A 22,940-nucleotide genomic window follows, 5' to 3' on the forward strand; every position below is an offset into this window, starting at 1 on the left:
AGAGCTTTTTACTGGCTCTAGGCTAGCCCCTATCCCAACATGCCTAGCGGTAGTTACCCAGACCTCATTTATGATAACCCACTAGACTAAATAGGTCCAAATTTTACTAAACTTACTTGTGAGAAAGACCTGCATATGAGTGTGTATTCATTAGCATATGAGTGTGTATTCATTAGCAATGAGAAAAAGGAAAGACTAGGTCTAACCAACTGGTAAGCAAAAGGGAACTCTGCCAGTGTAGCCAAACAAAAGGGAAGAAAAATTCCTCTCGATCCTCCAGGAGAGGGAAGGAGGGTGGGACGCGAGAGGACAACAAACATGTAACGTTATGGTGAGTACATAACTTCTTCATGTTATGTTGTCCACATCTCGCCTCTCTTCTTGCTGGTTGGGACAGCATCCCCAGCACCTGTATCTTGGGTGGCTCACTGGAAAACACTCTTCAGGACCATGGAACCAAAGGATAACCTGTTCCGGGAGGCCACATCTACTTTGTAATGAGAGATAAAGGTACGAGGATTAGCCCATGTAACCGCACAGATTGAATCTAAAGGCAGCTTGGCTTGAAAGGCAATAGAAGTAGCAAAGGCACTAGCTAAGTGTCCATTAATTTTCCCCGGATGTTAGTGTCTGAAAGCCACTTTAAGAAGGTCACTTTAGAGACTGGACAACCTTTCTTGTTGTCTGCAAAGGATATAAACAATTGGTCAGATTTTCTGAAATCCTTAGTCCTGTGTAAATAAAAATGTAACTGTCTATGAATGTCCAACTGATGGAGCTTATACTCTGCCTTGTTGCCATAATTGGGGAAGAATACAGGAAATTCTACGGATTGATTTAAATTGTGCTCTGAATACACTTTGGGTAAGAAGGAGGGATTGGTTCTGAGAGAAACTCTATCTTTGTGGAAAATCAAGCAAGAAGGACAAATCGATAAGGCCTGCAACTCTGAAACCCTCCTAGCTGAAGTAATGGCGGTTAAGAAAAAAGGTCTTCCATGTCAAAAATTTAAATGGACAAGAAGGAGCTGGCTCAAAGGGGGAGAGAAAGAGTCTTTAAAACTAGATTTAAATCCCGGGGGAGCGTTCCTCTTACTGGAGGTCTTAAAAGTGTAGTACCTCTTAGAAATGCTTTACATAACCTGTGGGACATGATGTTAGACCACATTTCTCCTATATGAAAATTAGAAATAGCAGCTAGCTGAACTCAGATAGTAGCTGCCGCTGCTCCTCATTCAAATGTTTCAGCAAGGAAATCCAGAATCTTAGAAATGGGGGCAGTAAAAGGATCAACGTTATTTTTTTTGCCCAACAAGAGAACCTTTTCCATTTACTAGCATAAAGTTTTCTTGTAGTGGGTTTATGGGATGAAATCAAAATGTGTTGAGCTGCTGGGGAAAAATCTGGGAGCCTGACTAAGACCAAAAGTGGAGAAACCAAGCCGTCAGCTTGACAGTATGGACAAAAGGGTGGAGAGCACCCGACTGATGCGTCAGGAGATGTGGAACTGGGTCTAGTATCCATGGCTCCCCTTGCAGATGAGGCCAGAGGAATAGGAACCAAACCTGTCGAGGCCAGTAAGCAATGAGGATTAACTTGCAACCCAACAACTGTGCTTCCTGAAGAAGCTTGGGGATCAGGGGGAATGGTGGGAAGGCAATAAAGGAGTCCTGGGGACCAATTGCGAACTAGAGTGTCCCTGAGTGACTGTCCTGGTGGTGGGACCAGGGGGCAAAGTAGTTGCTTCATTTGTTGAGTGGAGTGGCGAAAAGACTGCAGCATGGCTGGCCCCATTTGCAAAAGATCAACTCTGCAACTTCCTGTTTCAGGGACCACTCGTGAGTCATCAGAATAGCCCTGCTGAGCTTGTCCGCTATCATGTTGGATTCTGCCGGAATGTGCATTGCGACCAGAAAGCGTTGGGAAGACATCGCCCATTGCCAAATTCGTAGAGCCTCTCGGCACAAGGGATAAGACCTGGTTCCGCCCTGTTTGTTGATGCACCATACTACCGACATAGTGTCTGTCTGAATTGCTACAGTCCCCTTAGGTAGAGTCTTGAAGTGCTTGCAACGTCAGAAGCACCGCTCTCATCTCTAGGACATTCATGTGCAAATGGTACTCGTGTTCTTGCCAAGTCCCTTGAACAGTCTGTCCCAGATAATGTCCCCCCCACCTTATCTGGGAAGCATCCGTGGTCACTGTGGTTACGGTTTGGGTGGTTAGAAACAGTCTATCCATTGATGCCAGAGGGGAATGAAGTTACCATGCTAAATTCTTCTTGCATGACTCCGTGATCCAAATCTGATGCGACATTGGCAAATCCTGGAATGCTCACTGAGCCAACAGGAGCCACTGCAGAATTCTCATGTGGAAGCTCACCATAGGGACCAAGGTAATCGCTGCAGCCATTGAACCCAAGACCTTGATGACAAATCTTGCCTGGATTCTCTTTCTTTTCATGAGAACTAAAACTTGACGTTGAATGGCTAACACTTTCGTGAGGCAGTTTTGCTATCATGGCCCTTGTGTCTAAATCTGTCCCTATAAATGTAATATACTGACAAGGCAACAAGGCAGACTTTTCATGATGCCTAATTGTGTACAGGTGGGAATAGTAGAGTCACATGCCTTGATCAGTTGGTGCTTGGTGGTGGCAGTGAGGAGCCAGTTGTCTAGATATGGAAGAGTACAGTTGTGTACACTTACCATAAATGTAGATGTTAGAGTGTATTCACTGTTGCAGTCATTACATTTGGGTTATCCTGCTGGCAGGTTGCCCTCAGTCAGCCTGAATTCCAAAGTCTTGGGTCCTGTGTCAGATGCTGTCACCTCTTCCCTGACGTCAGGTCGTCAGGGGTATAAAAGATGCAGCCGGCGCCATTTTACTTAGTTTTTCTTGCCCCAAATGTCAGGTGCCCCCAAAAGGGTAGGCTAAAATTATGTAAATAAAACATACATCCATCAAAATAAGCTTTACCTTCATCTATAAGCAAATACACCACCTAGGTTGTATAGACTAGAGAAGTAAAGATAAGTTCCAGCAAAAATAAGGGGGATGGCGGGTGGGTAACCTGGACTGCAACAGTGAATACACTCTAACATCTACATTTATGGTAAGTGTACACAACTGTACTATGTTCTTCGTGTTTCGCTGTTGCAGTCATTACATTTGGGTTGATTCTCAAAGCTATGAATGGGGGGCTGGAGCTAAACAGCATTAGGATTATATGAGGCCATGCAGAACTACAGTGGCAAAGCCTGTCCTGGATTTAGAGTAAAGAGGCGATTGTAATGGCTTGTATAGGTATGCACTAAACTCCAAGTAGCAGCCTCCAAAATGTCTTTGGTTGGTACTCCCCTGAGAAAGGCTGCAGAAGTGGCTGCAGCTCTGGTTGAATGTGGCCTAATGCCTTTAGGCACTGGTTTGCCATGCTGGGAGTAGCAGAAACGAATGCAGTGACCTATCCACTTTGAAACAGTCTGTTTGGAGATAGCCTTTCCTTGAGATGCTGTGGCATCTGTGGCATATGCCACTAGTAATTGCTCTGTCTTTCTGAAAACTTTAGTTTTGTCCAAGTAGAATCTAAGTTGTCTGTGTATGTCCAAAGAATGCAGAATTTTCTCCCCCTTGTTCTGTGGATTTGGATAAAAAAGTTGGCAAATTAATTGTTTGGTTAAGGACTGCACTGGATACCACCTTAGGCATAAATGTAGGGTTTGTTCTCAGAGAGACCCTGTCTGGATAGAAAATGATAAAGGGTTCCACAACCATGAGAGCCTGCAGCTCTGAAACTCATATTGCAGAAGTTATTGCTAGGAGCAGAGCTGATTTCCAAGATAAGAAGTTTATGTCCGCAGTAGCAGCTGGCTCAAAAGGAGGTAAGGTGAGTTTTTCCAAGACATAACTGAGGTCACATGCAGGTGTTGGCATTCTCCTTGGAGGCCGTAAGTTTTTGGCTCCTCTGAGATACTGCCTTAATAAAGAATGAGAAAAGAGTGGTGGCTCTATATTGTAATGAGCCGAAATGGCAGAGGCATGGATTTTAACTGATGAGAAAGATAGGTCTTTGTCCAGCATCTCCGTTAAATATTGCAAAATCTGAGGAATATTTGGGACAGCTGTATCAGTTCCTTGAGCTTGGTTCCAAGCGCAAAATCTCTTCCATTTCCCAGCATAGGATTTTCTAGTACTAGGCCTTCTGGCTCCTAAAATGACATCCATCACAACTTTACTGAGAGGTGTGGTTTGTATGGCTACATTATCCGCCATGCTGCCAGGTTTAGGGTCCTGAGTTGGCTGTGCAGAATCTGATTGTTTTTCTGGGACAGTAGATGAGGTATTTGAGGTAAGGTCCAGGCTGGGCATTGGGACAAGTTCCTTAAGATTGGATACCAGTACTGGCATGGCCAGTCTGGGGCAATCAGAATCATTTTTGTTTTTTCCTGCCTGACCTTTAGGAGTACTTTGGGGAGGAGAGGCAGTGGAGGAAAGGCATATACTGACAGGTTTGCCCAGTTGAAGGATAAGGCGTCCACTTTCCAAGCTTGTCTGTGATAAGTCCTTGTGCAGAATCTTTCTAGTTGATTGTTTTGAGAGGAGGCAAATAGATCTACGTCTGGGCGTCCCCATTTCATTGCCATCATGCTGAAGACTTGTGGATCCAGGTGCCACTTGTGGGGATCCATGAGGTTTCTGCTTAGTTCGTCTGCCAGAGTATTTTCCTTTACTGGCAGGAATTGTGCTTGCAGATGAACAATGCTGTGTCCCATAAAGCCATGGCTAGTCTGCACAGGGGATAAGAATGAGTGCCCCCTTGCTTGTTTATGTACTACATGACCGTGGTGTTGTCTGTCTTTATTAGCAGTTGTCCTGGATGAAGTAGGTCCTTGAAGGCAGTCAGGGCATTTTGAACAGCTAGCATCTCTTTTTGATTGATATGTAGATGCTTTTGGTTTGTGGACCAGGTGCCTTGAATGCCTCTTCCTGCCATGTGTGCCCCCCAGGCATAATCTGTTGCATCCGTTGTTAGGTTCTGCCTGGCTGGAGGTACTGAGAATGGCTGTCCTTTGTTTTGGTGACAAGCCTTTGCCCACCATCAAAATTCCTATTGCAGGCAGGGAATTAGAGTAATCATGGTTTCCAGACTGTGGTGCCCAGACACTTTTTTAGGTACCATTGAATTTTTCTCATATGCAGTCTTGCATATGGAATTAGTAAGATGCACGATGCCATGAAGCCCAAAGCCTGCAGAATTTTTCTTGCAGATAACTGGGCCTTTGTTGCCATTTCCTTGAAATAGGTAGTCAGTTGCCTTTGTTTGTCTGGAGTGAGATAAGCCATCTAGGCAGTTGTATTTAAGCTTGCACCCAGGAATATTATCTCTTGAGAGGGTACTAGTTTTGATTTCTTTTTGTTGACTGTGTACCCTAGGCATGTTAAATGTTTTAGCACAAAAGTCAGATGCTGTAGTACAATGTCCTTGTTCTCTGCTTGTATAAGGCAGTCGTCCAAGTAAGGGTATATTTGTATTCCTGTTTGTCTGCGGTAAGCAATTACTGGTGCCAGGCATTTTGTGAAGACCCTGGGCGCAGTAGATAAGCCAAAGGGCAGTGCAGAGAATTGGTAATGCTTTGAGCCAGCCTTGAATCTGAGGTATCTTCTGCATGATTTTCTGATTGGGACATGTAGGCATGCCTCTTTTAGGTCTAAAGTCATAAGCCAAGCCTTGCTGCCCAGCAATGGCAGGAGCTGCTGTAAGGTCAACATCTTGAATTTTGGTATATTCAGGAAAGTGTTTAGAATAGATAGGCCCAGTATTGGTCTCCATGCTTTGTCCTTTCTGGGTACCAAGAACAGTAGAGTAAAATCCTTGTCCCTGCTCTTGCTGTGGCACTTGTTGAATAGCCCTCATGTCCATGAGAGCTGCGACTTGTTTTTGAGCCTCTGCCCATTGATTTTTTGGCAGGTCTGGCCAACCGTCTGCCCTTGACAGGGTATGGAAATGAAGCTTGTAGCCTTGTGACACTATGTCTAGAACCCAATTGTCCTGGGTTATAAGGTGCCAATTTTGAGAAAAAAGTGCTATTTTCCCCCCTAAGGCTGCTGCCAGAAGATACGTGCTTGGTGCAGGCAGGGGAAGTCACTGGGACTGTTTCCTGTATGGTTGTGATTCGTCTTCTCCACTTTTAGAGGTAGAGGCACTCCACTGCCTAGACCTGTAAGAACCTTGCGGCTGTGATCTGCCTCTAGGGCGTCTGGATCTGCCCCTTTGAGGTCTGTCTGAGACTGGAAAGGACCAATTCTTTGTAGACCAGTGTCTGCTAAATCTAGGTGGGTGTACCTGTAAGAAATCCTTGACTTTTGCATAGATTTAGCTTTGTCCTCCATTTTTTTTAACACCTCTTCTGCCTTAACACCAAACAAGGTATCATGTTGTAAAGGAGCATCTAATAATTTTGCTTTAACATGGTCAGGCAGATTTTGTTCCTTTAACCAAGCATGCCTCCTAATGACAGAACACGTAACAGTGGCCCTGCAGTAGGCCTCCAGAGAATCAAACCCACACTGCAAAGTATGCTTTCCAACTTGTTCAGCTGCATGCAATAAATCCTGCATTTTTTTTCTGCACATTCAGAATTTGCCATCATTTTCTGTTTAAGCAGTGTCATGATATATTGCTGATATTTGAGCATATCAAACTGGCAATTTAAGGCCCTTACAGCCAAAGTAGCAGTTGTGTAAATCTTTTTTCTCCATCTATCCAGTGCCCTAGAATCCCTGTCAAAGGGGGTAGGGTTTTTTGCAGTAGAAGCCTTGACCCCCTTTTGGACCCTGAGAAATAGTTTCTGGGTCTGCAGTAGGGTTTTTGAAAAGGAATTTATGAGAGTCAGGGACCCTGTAGTATCTGTCCGGCTTAACAGGAGCTGGAAGTAGAGAGTCAGGGGTCAGACTAGACTCAGAGAACACATCATCTGCAATACCTAACACAGGTGGAATAGCTAGAGGCCTGTGTTGAGGTAGGTAAAAGGAAGTCTCGGAGCCTTTTCTTAGATTCTGAAAAATCTTGGCTCTCCCAGTGGAAGTGCTCCCTCATGGTATGCAAGGTTTCCCCAAAAGAGTAGTCCTCAGGAGGAGAAGCTGAAGGAATTGATTCTTCAGCATCAGAATCCTCATGGGGGGGGGGGGGGTTGGAGAATATTCCTGATCAGAAGAGGAATCAGAAGAAATGGAAACCTGATCTAAAGATTCATAGTCTGTCTCTAGCTTAGGCCTCTTATCAGGAGGGGGATGGGAACCCCTGATCACGGTAATCAAGTCTTCGGCTATTTTGAGCATGTTTTTTGGGCATGGAGGCCTATCCTTGTGGCTGGTGAACTTGTTTCTTTGCCTTTAAAGGTGTTTTAGCCTTTGTCTTTGAAGTCAGTTTAATATGTAATTGTTTGGGTCTGAATACACCCTCAGAAGCCGATGCCTGCTCAGTGGCTCCGGACCCATCTGAGGGAATAATCTCAGAGGCTCCAATACCTTGTGTTTCCAGTGGCCTGGCCGACTGCACGTGGGAGTTGGTAGCAGCCTGCGACTCTAAAGTAGCGGGCGTCAGGGGCTGCGAAAGCACCTCACTGAGGACTGGTGAACTGGCGACTTGCTTTGGAGAAGCTTCGTCGTCAGTTATGGACCTTGGTTTCCTGTCTTTTTCTTTTCGTTTTTTGTGAACTCCAGTAGTCGGATGGCTATCCGACGGCATTGTATAATTAAATCTTTGCCCAAAATAGCATAATGCAAAATCGTAGCGACGCTTAATAGTGCATTGGTTAAATCTAGCACAAAACCGACAACCAGCAATGTCGTGGTCAGGGCCTAGGCAAGGAATACAGTAAGAATGAAAGTCCTTATGAGGTATTTGCTTCCCACAAGAAATACAATTATTAACTTTTTCTGACATCGGTCTGGAGCAAGAAAAAAAGTTTCCCCAACGGGGTACTTAGCTTTTAATGAAGACTTCCCGAACTCTCCATACTATTTTACTTTCATTTTTAAGCCCAAGTTGAAAACCGGCTAGCCGGCTCTCAAATAATGATGTCACATCTGCCATAGGTCTTCTAGTAGATCCCGGGACGTTTCCTCCCCCAAAGTGATGTAAAGTCTGCCTTATTTACATGGTGTATAGAATCCCGTGATCCTTCCACATTGTGATGTCATCACTGCCTTGCCCAGCCCACTGTTACCCTGATAAAATGGATTAGCTTCTGTGTGGAACTTCTTTTCTTTCGTAGTGAATCCAGTCGACTCCATTTCGTGAGAAGGACTTGAGCAAAGTTTGCCTGCATCCTCTTCAGCATTTGGCTAATTCATACATCAGGTAAGTCTTATTATTTTATAAAAAACTGTAAATTTACAGTCCCTGCTTCTATGCGTTCCTAGCCATAATGTGTTTACCTCCCGAGTGTTAAAGTGCACATTTTTAAGTTTTTTAGAGTTACTGTTTGTAATGGTTGCACGTGCTTTGAATTTGTGTTAAAAATTAGTGCTGCCGAGTTTTTAGCTTAGTTAGGTTAGCCTAGTTATTAATGTTCATCATGCCGGTTTATTTTCGTGTGCTCGTTTCAGTTTTGTATGCAATGTTGGCGTCTTCGGAATTCTTGAATCGGCCTTGTGTTTGTGTGCATGCTTTCCGGTTTCCTTCCTTCCATGCTGCATGATCTCTCATCCGTAGGTAATTCCTTGGCGTTTACCTTTTTTGAGGTCGAAAGACAGATTAAATCAATTGGTAGCAATAGACTCATTTTTTTTTTCTTTATTAGTGGGGAAAGTCAGTGGTACATTGGGATACATGCATATGAACTTGGTTATGCATAAAAAAATGTTTAAATTGTCTTGTATGTTTGCATTCCCAAAGTTATGTTTTGTGTAGAACACATTTTTAAAGTGCTGTAGTGAGATCAGGTATTTGTATTTTGATTTCAGTATGTATTATTGTCAACACTTGGTCCTGTCCTTCAGGCATTATTGTTTTTATTTTACTCGGCTCTGAAAATGCGCTCTACTGGCAGCGCCTTTTGTCCAGAGATATTTCATTTGTAAACAAAAATGCTCTAAACTGATTTGCTCTTCCAGTGGCCAGCCAGTTCTTTGAAAGTGCTTTGAAACATTATACACATGGCCTTACTGTACTCAGATATACTTAAAAGTTTCTTTCTTATTGTTATAAGCCTCATTACTTTAGTGGCAGAAATGCCAAGTTCTTCCAGTCTCTGGATCTGCAGCAGAGACACGGAGCTCTGACTGCAACCCAAGTGTCTGGGATTCATTTATTGGCCCTGTGACTGGTGGAGTCATGCAGAGGAGGAAAAATGAAGTTATAAGGCTATTTATCTCCCAGGAGGTAGAGAGAAGTAGGTACATTCAAGCACACATTGGGCAGTTGTGATCCTGGACAAACTGGATAAACCATCTTTCTTTCCTCAAAGAGGAGCAGGGTTGCTTAGAAGTACTGTCCCTTGCAGAAGTAAGGGGAAATCACCCTCCATTAACTCATTGCTCTCCCCAGGCAGCTCTTCACTGGTTGCATGCTGAAGTTAGAGCAGAAAAAAAAAATGTGAAGTGTGTGATAGCCTAGTATGAACCTATATCATACAGGTATCTGCCCTAGGGCATTTATAAGCCTAGCCAGAGTATGTTTGTCTTTCACCACCCATTTTAAATTAATTTTGCTATGCCCTTTTTCGAGGTTAGTATACTGTGCCTCTGTCTAACAGTGATACCCGGGGTAAACCTATGATCTCCCATCCACTCATCAAGACTTAATATACAGACATATTTAAGATGGTAAGCGTATTTATGATGCCCGAGTGGGGTATTGTGTCGAAGGCTTTTGCAAGGTCCAGGTAGGCTGTGTGGGCTACCTTACCCTCATCTAAGGCTTTGGTAACTAAGAGAGCTCTGCCTCCAGTTTGCCTGTGTAATTGCATCTCTCATATGTATTACAGTTTGTTGGAAGGAGGAGAGGGTTGTCTGTGTACATAAGGCAATTGTAACATTGCCTCCAGATTCACCATCTGGACTGGAGTGCAACCTTCAAACTTACCCTTGGATATACCAGATTAGTATAGGGAACTGATTTTTCACTGATCATGAAAGGACCAATCGGGAGCCTAGTACTTATGAGACGTCTAGGAGGGTGTAGTGCTTTAATTAGTTAGTGTTTCCTTATAAGATTTGAGCAAGTGCAGGGCTGTATAGGGCACAAGAAAGCTGTGGCCTCCAAGAAACTTACAACCAGTTCGGAACAGCAACTCTGCAACAGAACTTTTTTAAATTTCAGATTGTTGGAAAAAAGCAAGATTTTTTTTTTTTTTTTTTAGTTTTGTTTAAAGGTAGCAGAGATAAACAAGTAGTACACTATTCAGAGCAGTGCAATAAATGATCCCACACTTGAGTGCTTGGCCAGAGGCAGGTAAAATGCAATTTGATCTTTCATGTAAGAAATAATATTTTCTGCAGGTGCTGAGGTTTTGATTACATTAAGTTTGTTCGATAGAACATTGTTAGCAGTTTAGAGTACATCAGGTATGGTGATCCGCACTAGGGGAGATTGCCAAGCAGCAGTACTGGCTGCAATGTATGTTACCAGGCATAATCCAATGGTAATGCAGCAATAATTTAAAAGGACAAATGTGGTGTCTACTAATAAGGTAAAATAAGAAGGTGGGGTGATTCATAAATGTTGAAATGCAGAGCTGCAGCACTTCCATTTAACAAATGTCCCTGTTCATGGTTAAGTGAATTGCAAAAAATGTGTTGGCGAAGAGCTGGACAGTATTCATCTGTTATGAGTGTCCACAAGTGCATATGTTATGACTGCATTATATAGGCAATGGAGTTGGCAGGAATGGTTAGAACCACTGCTGGTGGCAGGTCTTAAGGTTATTTATTTGTAAGGAAATGGAGGACATAAACTGGCTGAGAAAGTCATTATCGGGACAGAAGTGGGAGAGTGTTTATTAGTAGTGGGTTTGGATGAGAGGGAATGGTAGCAGGTAGTGGTGGGATGTGTCACTGTGGTTATTTTGTATTGAAGGTTTTAGGAGACTATGTGGTGGTGTGGTGTAATATGATTGGTTACTGTTGCTATATTTAGCAATTATGCTTGCCACCAAGTGGGTAAACAGTGAGCATGTCATGGACAACTGGGTGTAACTTAATTGAACTTTTGCTGGAAATGTTGTATTTCTTTTTCAAGAACTCTTAATGTAGTGTCTCATATGTAGAACTGTTTGCATTTTTCATATGTTGCTTGAATTTTCTTATTGTATGATACACACAATGTTTTGAAAGGTAAAAAAAAACACCTCCCGTTGCTTAACCAATAATTTATCTAAAATATTGGTAAAGTGTGATTTCAGTGTCCCAATAGCTGCTGAGTTTGTTTTTGCGACTGTTGCTTTGGTGGAAAGAGACAAGCTGTTTCAGTTTACAGGAGCAGAAAGATAATGTAGTTTGCTTTTGATGCAGAAGGTTGTGGTTTCTACTCACACAGTACATGGATGCATTTGCGAAACTGTACTGCCTTCTTTCTGGTGAAGATACCAGTAACTATGAACCTGTTATAAGATTGCCATCCATTCCCTACTGCAGTATTACCAGCTTATTGTTATGAGTGTAAGGCAAATTATTCCAGGTTCTGTAGTTTGATTAAATGGCTGAGGTGCCTTACCTTCTGGGTGGAGTCTGTATGCCTTCCCTGTGTTTGTTTCCTCTAGTGTTCTCCCATCTTACAAAGACGTGTCTGTCTGGAGTGTTTCAACATGGGCCTCTGCTAAAAATTAGCTTTTGTTCTAAGTCAGACTTTCCTGGTTAACAAATGTTAAAAATGACACGCATTTCAATATCAGAATTCATATTCTTCAGAAAGTGCATGGTAACACAATCTTTTACTCTAGCTTTTTTCCAAGTGTATCAGATTGTTCTTTGAAATTTGTCCCTATCTTTGAGACTGTATTCCCACATTATTGGCTTCATCCAGGTTTTTTGTGTTGAGGTTGAGAGCTATGGTAAGAACTGAATATGTTTGGGGGCTATATTCCCCCATTAGTGGCTTTGTCCTCTTGTTTTTTGCTATGTGGGTGAGAGCTGTACCCTTGAGAAAATTCATACTAATGCAAGACCTACTATTTTATAATCTTTCTAAGTTTATAAGAGTAATATTTAAAACTTTTACTTATTTTTGTGCCTTTGTCACACTTCTATGTATGGCTTTGTCCAGATTTCTTGCTCTGAGTTTGACAGGTATGACAACTGTGTCAGGGCCCTCGCAGTCAGCCATCGACATTTCAAATTGTGACATACTTGTTGCACCCAACTGCCCCATGTAGTGACTCTGGAGGTGTCCAAGCAAGGCAAGGAGCAGTTATGCAGTGTAAATGTGCAGAGTATCCCCCCATCCAAGGTAGACACAAGTACTACAATGGCTTTTCATCTGTCATTCATTTTGCAAAATGTTCTGGTTTCTGTCATATTTTTATACTGTTGATTTATGCTTATTGTTCAGAAATTGCCTGTTGCTCTGTGTTTTAGTAGCAATGCTTTAATGAGCATCTGGTAAGACTGGTGATCTTGCCCGAGATTGTAAGATGCAGGTAGCAATGCTTTAATGACCATCTGGTAAGACTGGTAATCTTGTCTGAGATTGTAACATGCAAGTACGTTTTAATAAGCATACTGTCAAAGAATTGCCAACATTGAAAGCCTTTCTGTTGTTGCCATGCAGAGAATACTTACATAACTAGATAACATATATAAGCCTGGGGTATTGAAATGCATATGACAATCTTTGAAATAAAAGACATGATTACATTATTTTAAGAGCTCATTACAGGATTTACCTACAAACTAAACAGAATGCCAATCTATTGTGTGGTCCATATCCTGTACAGTAATCCTTTAAGCAGTGTTTGTTGAGCTTGTTTCCTGTTTGCTTTTAGTTTGCTTTTAGTTTTTTACTTCGATCATGTTTTCCCCATCAGACAAGTAGATAGTTGTTGTCAGGCAGCGGGTCTTTTTTGGATAACAAACATTTTTACAACTATGGGTATCACAGAGATTGCTAGTTTCAGTATGTTACCTGGTAGTTTAATAAACCTGAATATAAATTATAATTAGGACTGGTGTACAAGTGGTTTTAGTTTAGTGCTGCTTGTTTTTCTTGTACTTGATTTTGACTAACATTCCAGTAATGTATTTAAAAAGTAATTTATTATTTCATGCCTCATCCTTTTTGTTTCCATCTACATATTTTAAGTAAGCTGCCATGCAGCCAATGGATTGAAATAGTTTTTTTCTTCTACACTTTGATCACGTTTTCCCCATCAGACAAGTAGATAGTTGTTGTCAGGCAGTGGGTCTTTTTTGGATAACAAACATTTTTACAACTAGGGGTATCACAGAGATTGCTAGTTTCAGTATGTTACCTGGTAATTTAATAAAGCTGAATATAAATTATAATAACGGCTGGTGTACAAGTGGTTTTAGTTTAGTGCTGCTTGTTTTTCTTATACTTGATTTTGACTAGCATTCCAGTAATGTATTTAAAAAGTAATTTATTATTTCATGCCTCATCCTTTTTGTTTCCATCTACATATTTTAAGTAAGCTGCCATGCAGCCAATGGATTGAAATATTTTTTTTCTTCTACACTTTGATCACGTTTTCCCCATCAGACAAGTAGATAGTTATTGTCAGGCAGTGGGTCTTTTTTGGATAACAAACATTTTTATCACAGAGATTGCTAGTTTCAGTATGTTACTTGGTAGTTTAATAAAGCTGAATATAAATTATAATTACGACTGGTGTACAAGTGGTTTTAGTTTAGTGCTACTTGATTTTGACTAGCATTCCAGTAATGTATTTAAAAAGTAATTTATTATTTCATGCCTCATCCTTTTTGTTTCCATCTAGATATTTTAAGTAAGCTGTCATGCAGCCAATGGATTGAAATAAGTTTTTTCTTCTACGCTTCATTTTTTCTTGATTGGACTATCATTATGATTGTTTGGCACCCACAGCAGCATATTTAATTAAAGTTAGTTTTTGTGGTTTTGGTTATAGCTCCTCCCCTTTCAAGGTGGACACAGCCATTCCCATTGACCCAACCCATTCAGCTGTCTCCTGCAGCCCCCCTTTGATTTGAAGTCACCAGCCACCACTATGTAGAAGTCCGACTAGACTTGTGATGGAATTGTTCAGAATTGGGCAGTAATGTCTTTATTGGTGCATGCATTTTGTTTCACTGTTTTCAATAAATTAAAACACGAAATAAAACAATACCGCATTGTACAAGCAATATAATTATATTTAATCATGAAGGTGTATTCAAGAACATGTGTGTTGCTTGTGCAAGGGGTCTGTGATGTGAAAATAAACCAAACCTAGAGTTAAACTTTATCTGGCAAGGGCTAAATGTATTATCTTTGAATGTCTGTTTCAGTGCTGGTGCAATGTCCAGATTCTGACTGATAGCAAAGGGCTAGTGTGTGTGTGACACTGCACGCATAGGGGGAAATGTCGCCTCTTTTGGGATTTATTGTGTTGCGAAGTTCATAGATACAGCTGATCACGTAGATTTTTCAAAGGGCTGAGAGATGATGTGGCACAAAAGTTTAGTGCTGCTTATGTGTGCTTGTATTGCTAAAAGCACAACAGGTAGTGTTTTAGCTTTTGATGCAGAACAATGTGGGTTCTACTCAGACTGTACATAGATGCATTTGTGAAAGTGAACTGCGTTGCAGATGTGGTGGATCATGCACTCTGTCCTCGTGAAGATAACTAGTAGCTATGAACCGGTTATCAGTTTGCCGTCCAATACCTATTGCAGTAATACTTTCACACTGTGAGAGTTGCACTCCTTTCCCGTGAAGATAACTAGTTGCTATGAACCTGTTATCAGTTTGCTGTCCGTTCCCTGTTGCAGTGATACTATTTTATTGTGTGACTGAGTGTGACTGAGAGACTAAGTGAGGGTGGGGGTGAGTGACTGAGAGACTGTCATTTGTAACAAGTTGGTCCGGTTGATGAAACGCATGTAAATAAAAACCTGTTTCGTCTGCTTGTCTGTCATTTGGGAGCAAGTAGCTAAGCATGCAAGTTGGCAATTTTGAGGTACATGGTGTTTCTGCTGTTGAGCAGTTGGGGCTCTGGACAAGTATATCTGTACTGGTATTGTGAAGTGATACTAAATCTTTCTGAAATAGTGACTTGTATGTGTGCTGTTAGAATTAATTAAAATAACAAAGGCCAATCGATTGGCATAAGTTCTTGTGTAAGATCTGTCATGCTGTGCAGATGTAGACCAAGAGACCACTAATCTTGTGGAATGTCTTGTATTAGCCCAGATTTGCAGCAGAGGTTGTGTGAATGATGGAGCAGTATGGAGTTGTGCATGATTCCTTTTTATTTTTTGGCAGCTGGAGCTTATACAGTGTGTCTAGTAAGGACTGGTCCTCGGCGAATAAATGTCGGCATGTAGAGTAATTTGCTGGGCAAGCGTCACATGTATCTGGAAGCCTGTTCGATGCAGGGGTGTAATGATAGTGGTGATGTGAGTGGATCAGGCTGTAGATGTAGGGGTGTAATGCTAGTGGTGATGGGAGTGGATCAGGATGTAGATCGAAGTATTGTGGCGTGAGTGGACCTCTGTGATGCTGGCTACCTTGACGAGGTACAGAGGTGTTTCACAATAGTGCTGTGGGAATTGCCACTTTTGCACATTGTAAACCAAAAGCCAGCTTATCTGTATGTCATTTATGATGGATCAGTTGACTTCTGGTACATTTTGCAAAATTAAATGGTATTTGCTTACTGTAGATTTGTAAGGTCCATTAAAATCATAACTGTTTCACAGGTGTCAGATCTTCATTATGCTGCAGTCTTAATGCATACAGGGGTATATTTATAGAGATAAATGGATAGAGCGCATACTTATTTGTAAATGGAGATACTGTAATTAAAGCAAAATATGTACCAACATATGATGGAGTACGTGTAGTTGATTTGGGTTGTAATTGTAGATGTGGCTGGAAGCACACAATTGCCCATTGCTGGAACTGTGAAAGTCCAGCAAAAAAAGCAGACTATAATCTCACTATTCGGAAGAGGCAGAAGTACAGTAACGGCTACAAAAAGTTAGAGCATAAATTTGCAAAGACCATGCGTAGACATTAACTGCATGTTTTTGCATAAGCCGATGTCTGGCACACAAACAGTACAACAAATTACAAGTGGTATGCACTACTATAATTTTTTTTTTAAATATTGACTCAAAAAAGCATGTGGGTGCTGTCATGCAAGTCTGAAATATTTCATGTTTATAATGTATCATTTGTTAGCTATTTAAACAAACAGGAATGGAAAATAAGTGGCAGATTGATGCTTTGCAAAGCAGGATTGCCAGTGCTATGTAGTTTGGTTTTAAATTTGACAGGAGTAGTGCAACAAAAAAAGTCTCCCACTGTAAGGGGGGAAAGGCTGACAAGCAAACAGTACATTAGTCTGGTCACCTGCTGTGAGCTGTCAATCACATGTAGATAATGGGTCAAATTACCCTTAGCTCTTTGATAGATAGGGAAGGTAGGTGTGAAGTGGGAGGGGCGATTCCTTGAAGAGCTAGATTTCAGCCTTCACAAAAGAAAGCAACTTAGCATTTCTAAGCTGAAAGAGCTATAAAATGCACTTTTCAGTTCTGTTCTGTAGCATTTTCACTGCTTGTGTCTGAAGTTGTCATTGAAAAAGGATAACATTTTAACCAAAAGTAGGGGATTTTAAGACTGCAGTGAATGCCTGTTAAGTCAATGAAGTGATAGCAGCTTAAGGCAAAACGTGGCAGATCTGATGCAATTTTTTGGAGACAAATAATGCATTCTGGGATACTTAGAGGCAGAGTAAACAGTCTGAATGTTTTCAATATGCAAGACCCCGTGTGGTCAGAATCAGAAATTGCATCTAAAAATATCTAAAAAGCTCAAAATAGTCTCAGAGTGCTGTTAAAATGTAGGAAACATCAAACCATGATGAAATTAATATGTTTTTTGAGTCTGAGGGTGCGGTTGTCCTTTAACAGTTTTAAATGTTTTTTTTTTTTAGTGTCTCACTGCTATTTTTCTGTTGTGTTAAACATTATCTAGTGTTTCCCGCTGAAACTAGGGTAGCTAGCAGCTGTACACAGTCCAGGTACCGGCTTGCATCTAAGGTTTGTTTGTAGTGGCTGGTTGTTCTGAGCACATTTTCCAAGCCATCTTGGATTGGAAGGGGCCTATCTGCACTTTAGTGAGAGGATTGTGTTGACTGGTCCATGTCTGGTAAAGAAAGGGTCGGTCTAGGGCTTGAATAAGCATCCTCATTGGTCCTTTTGAATATTAAAGTTTTTTCAAATTTTTAGCTTTAGGTATTTAGACCTACATTTGAGCAGGTTTCTGCTTGTTTGTGCACTGCACAGCACTGCAGCGCAACTGTGCTCCAAAGCCTGGCAGTTAAATTCAACAATTTTTCCTTTAGATACTACTGTAGCAGACCAGTGCACTCCTCACCCTTTGTGTTTTTCCGGTCAAAGAAATACTGCTAGTGAGCTGTAACCTATTAACCACCAGCAACAAAAACAGGCAGAAATAACCATCTGCTGAGCTACTCCATGACAGATTCTGAAAAGCCACTCCTAGTGACAACAGTCTTCAACCTAGCATTATGAACAGTTGGACTACCCTTGTTTCTCCTGCCAACCTTGTTGACTTGGGTCTCTTGAGGCAGTGTAGCAATTGCCTCATGTACACTGACAACACTCTACTAATAACTCTCTCTAGTACAGACTGTGAGAGATATATCTACACCAATCTTAAAGCCATGCTTTCTCACACTCATAACAGTAATACTGACAGGTTGTCAAGTAACCCAACACTACATATGCACATAGCATCATTACTCATACACATGATAACATCAAACACAAAAATCTACATAAGCAGAGGTTCTCTTGAAAAACTTGCCTAAATACCAGAGACCTCCAAAACACAAGACTGCTACAATTAACAGTCCCCACAGCACCCATGACACACATCACCACCAGTGTCTCATCCACCAAACCAGTAAGGCTAAACACTCAAACAAATGTTCTTGTTATTGTAGACTCAAAAGTGAGACACACGAGTATCCCATTCACAGGCTGGACAATGAGAAAGTCACAGTCAACTGCCTGTCCGGTGCCAGGATTCATCAGATCACACATGAACTCCGGTATCTCAGTAACAAGTACCACTATGTCCCTGTCATAGTTCATGTCAGTGTGAATGACCTGAGACATACCTCAATGATCTATATGAAGAGAGATACGGTTGGGCTATCTGAGTATATGTCCCAAGCAGGTATGTTCCTAGCCTTGAGCAGCATACTACCCTCACCTTGAATGATGCCTCAGTATAAACAAAAAAACTGACTGATTACAATAACTGACTTAGTTTTTGGTGTCATTCAAAGGGTTTCCAGTTCCTGTCAGCCTGGGAAGCCATGGTTGACAAGCCTCACTGTTTTGCCAGAGACGTTTCCACCTGGCACCTCGGGGTTTTCTGCTGCTGGCAAAGGCTCTTACTTCCCCCGTAGTGTCATTTTTAGACAAGGTCTCGAAAACAACATTACCGAAGTGAAATTAGCCAACCAGAATAAAATAAGGGTCATGCTACTAAATGCTAGATGCTTAAACCAAAAACTGCACCCCCTGAAAGCACTTTTATCACTAGAAGATATAGATATCTATGCAGTCAGAGAAACCTGGTTCAAGGCCTCATACAGTACCTGGCCTTGCAAGGCTACAATGCCTTCCACACCTTTAAACCGCAAAATGAACATCTGAAAATCAAAGGAGACGTGTTTCTATCTATAATAGAGATAAAGCCACCTCCTGTCTAGTTAGGCTGGATAACTCCATGGAGTTACTCCAAGTCCAGGTTACGATGGGGTAAGACCCCCATTCAAGTCATAGCCAGTTATAGATCTCCCCTCCATAGGTCACGACCCCCAAGAAGCCTACTTGACCAAACTGGAGAATCCAAATTTTACTGAACACTCTGGTTATGGGGGATTTCATTTATCCCACCATCAAATGGGAAACCTACCCTAGCTCCAACTCACTAGTGCAAAAATTCCTTGACTTTGTTAATTCAAATGCCCTGGAACAAATTGTTCATAGTCTGACAAGGGGAACAAACATTCTAGATCTGGTTCTCACTAACATGTCAAACAGATGCACTGCAGCAACTGTCAGACACTCATTAGTTAAATCTGACCACAAAGTCACCTTTGAGTTGGCACTAACACCAGAACTCACAAAGGGTGAAATCAGACAAAAAAACTTCAAGGCAAACTATACCCTCCTAGGGGAAGGTATAAATGCATTCCAAGCCCCACCCCAAGCTGGAAGTAGTAACTACGCCGATGCTTACACTAAAGACCTGTACAATCACTTGCTTAAGTGTATAAACTCGACTGTACCAGAAAAAAATTAAAGCTACAGGCCTAAGTAAAAACAAGCTGCCATGGTGGACATCCAGCATAAATAAACTTTACAACAAATGCAAAAAGCTGCTATCCAAGTAAACAAAGACAAGGCCCCAACAATGGAAAAGGACTTTCCTCAACCTCAACAAACAAATAAGACAACTTGTCAAATCCTCCAAGGACTCCGAGAGAAACTTAGCAAGTACAGCCAAGGATAACCATAAGGCCTTTTACTGCTATGTACATAGCCTAAATGGTAGGACCCAAGCATGTGCAAAACTAGTGACCAACAGTATCACACACACTGGCTCCACAGAGATAGCAAACCTGTTAGCGGACATGTTTGGGGAAAATTTCACTCCCTTATCCCCTCCTAACTTATCACAAACCATCCTCCAATCTCACCCCCACCCTACATATCTGAATAGCAGGTCCTCAAAGACTTGTCCAAGGCAAAAAATACAGCCTCTATGGGACCAGATGACATCCAAGACTGTCTTCTAAACAGGCTAAAACATAAACTAGCATCGCCGTTAAGTACCCTTTTTAATCATAGCCTAACCACAGGCTTTGTTCCTAAGGAATGGACAACAGCAAGTTATTCCCCTCCAGACAGGTGGCCTAGCAATAGATCCGGGAAATTACAGACCCATAAGACTAACCAGCCTCATTTGTGAGGCCATGAATGCATTGCTACGGATTTCATAAATAAAGACATAGGTGACCTCCAAACCCTGGATCCTTCCCAATTTGGCTTCATCAAGGGCAGATCCTGCCTGTTAAATGTGGTGGACTTCTTTGAAAACGTGACTATGGCCACTGAAGAGGGCTAATCCGTGCACACGGCATAACTTGACTTAGCAAAGGCTTTTGACACAATTCCACATTAAGACATTACCGATAAACTTAGCAAACTTGGCAAACTGAATGTAAATCTTTTCATTGCAAGATGGGTTGCCAACTGGCTCACAAACCGGACACACACTACCAAAGTGGGTAACTCGATATTAACCAGAAGACCTATTACCAATGGTGTGCCCACCAAGGGTCAGTGCTGGGCCCCCTAATGTTTGGTATGTACTTCTCAGAAGTTCAGGTCAAAACTAAGGGGTTGTGGATGACCAGGTTTGCAGACGACTGCAAATCAGGTGCAATCACTGAATCCTCAAATGATGTCAATATACTCCAGAAGGGTCTCACTCAGACTAACAAATGGTGTATTAGTCACGGTCTCAAACTGAATGCAAAGAAATGCACTATCATTCCCTTCGGCACAAACAATATCCCTTCACACTCGCAAATCAACAACAATACCCTAAGTACCCACGAAGTGGCAAGGGACCTGGGATCTCAAGTTGACTGCAACCTTAACTTTGACCACCATGTGTCTACAGTAGTAAGGAAGGCCTTCTACATAGCACACTTGATTAGTAAGGGCATCACATTGAGAGCAAAAGAGGTTATAACCCCACTATACTCAGCACTAATCTGGCCTATAATTGAATATAATGCCCCGTTCGGCATGTATCATACAAAGCACCTGCAGCAACTGAGACCTCAAAGGTTTCCAACACAAAATATCAAGGGACGCCAGCATGTGCCGTACAAAGACAGAGTAAAGTCCCTGTCACTATACTCTGTCATATAGACTTCTTACGGGAGACTTATGCCTGGCTTGATCGAAGGGGAAATTTCCATGGGGTCGGGGGTTTTTTCTAGCCTTTTTAGGGCCTCTTATCAGGGGGGGGAGGGGAAACCCCCTGATCAGGAAATTTAAGTCTTCGGCTATTTTGAGCATCTGTTTTTTGGGCATGGAGGCCTATCCTTGTGGCTGGTGAACTTGTTTCTTTGCCTTTGAAGTCAGTTTAATATGTTATTGTTTGGGTCTGAATACACCCTCAGAAGCCGATGCCTCCTCAGTGGCTCCGGACCCATCTGTGGGAATAATCTCAGAGGCTCCAATACCTTGAGTTTCCAGTGGCCTGGCCGACTGCACGTGGGAGTTGGTAGCAGCCTGCGACTCTAAAGTAGCGGGCGTCAGGGGCTGCGAAAGCACCTCACTGAGGACTGGTGAACTGGCGACTTGCTTTGGAGAACCCTTCGCCATTTTGGACCGGTTTCCTGTTTTTTTCTTTTCGTTTTTTGTGAACTCCAGTAGTCGGATGGCTATCCGACGGCATTGTATAATTAAATCTTTGCCCAAAATAGCGTAATGCAAAATCAACGGGGGCTTAATAGTGCATTGGTTAAATCTAGCACAAAACCGACAACCAAATGTCTGGTCAGGGCCTAGGCAAGGAATACAGTAAGAATGAAAATCCTTATGAGGTATTTGCTTCCCACAAAAAATACAATTGTTAACTTTTTCTGACATCGGTCTAGAGCAAAAAAAAATTTTCCCTAACGGGGTACTTAGCTTTAATGAAGACTTCAACTCTCCATACTATTTTACTTTCATTTTAAGCCCAAGTTGAAAACCGGCTAGGGCTCTCAAATAATGATGTCACATCTGCCATAGGTCTTCTAGTAGATCGGGGCTTTCCTCCCCCAAAGTGATGTAAAGTCTGCCTTATTTACATGGTGTATAGAATCCCGTGATCCTTCCACATTGTGATGTCATCACTGCCTTGCCCAGCCCACTGTTACCCTGATAAAATGGATTAGCTTCTGTGTGGAACTTCTTTTTTTTGTAGTGAATCCAGTACTCCTTTTTGTGAGAAGGACTTGAGCAAAGTTTGCCTGCATCCTCTTCAGCATTTGGCTAATTCATACATCAGGTAAGTCTTATTATTTTATAAAAAAATGTAAATTTACAGTCCCTGCTTCTATGCGTTCCTAGCCATAATATGTTTTACCTAGTGTTAAAGTGCACATTTTAAGTTTTTAGAGTTACTGTTTGTAATGGTTGATGCTTTGAATTTGTGTTAAAAAATTAGTGCTCCCGAGTTTTTAGCTTAGTTAGGTTAGCCTAGTTATTAATGTTCATCATGCGGTTTATTTTGTGTGCTCGTTTCAGTTTTGTATGCAATGTTGGCGTCTTGAATTCTTGAATCGGCCTTGTTTTTTGGCATGCTGTTTTCCCGGTTTCCTTCCTTCCATGCTGCATGATCTCTCATCCAGGTAATTCCTTGGCGTTTCCCTTTTTTGAGGTCGAAAGACAGATTATATCAATTGGTAGCTTTAGACTCATTTTTTTTTCTTTATTAGTGGGGAAAGTCAGTGGTACAATGGGATACATGCATATGAACTTGGTTATGCATAAAAAAATGTTTAAATTGTCTTGTATGTTTGCATTCCCAAAGTTATGTATTGTGTAGAACACATTTTTAAAGTGCTGTAGTGAGATCAGGTATTTGTATTTTGATTTCAGTATGTATTGTGTCAGCTTACTTTGATACTTGTCCT

General features: G+C 41.7%; 2 protein-coding genes across 2 annotated transcripts in view; both read right to left on the reverse strand.

The window, feature by feature from the left end:
• LOC122807148 (transmembrane reductase CYB561D2) overlaps positions 1 to 22,940 on the reverse strand; it is a 902,611-nt gene that overhangs the window by 349,815 nt on the left and 529,856 nt on the right. The window lies entirely within an intron of this gene.
• The window catches only part of TMEM115 (transmembrane protein 115), a 233,515-nt gene that overhangs the window by 122,082 nt on the left and 88,493 nt on the right, over positions 1 to 22,940 (reverse strand). The gene's annotated exons all lie outside the window — the stretch shown is intronic.

Source organism: Protopterus annectens, chromosome 7.part0 (assembly GCF_019279795.1).
Source record: "Protopterus annectens isolate FY-2018-M chromosome 7.part0, PAN1.0, whole genome shotgun sequence".
In the NCBI taxonomy this organism is placed as follows: domain Eukaryota; kingdom Metazoa; phylum Chordata; order Ceratodontiformes; family Protopteridae; genus Protopterus; species Protopterus annectens.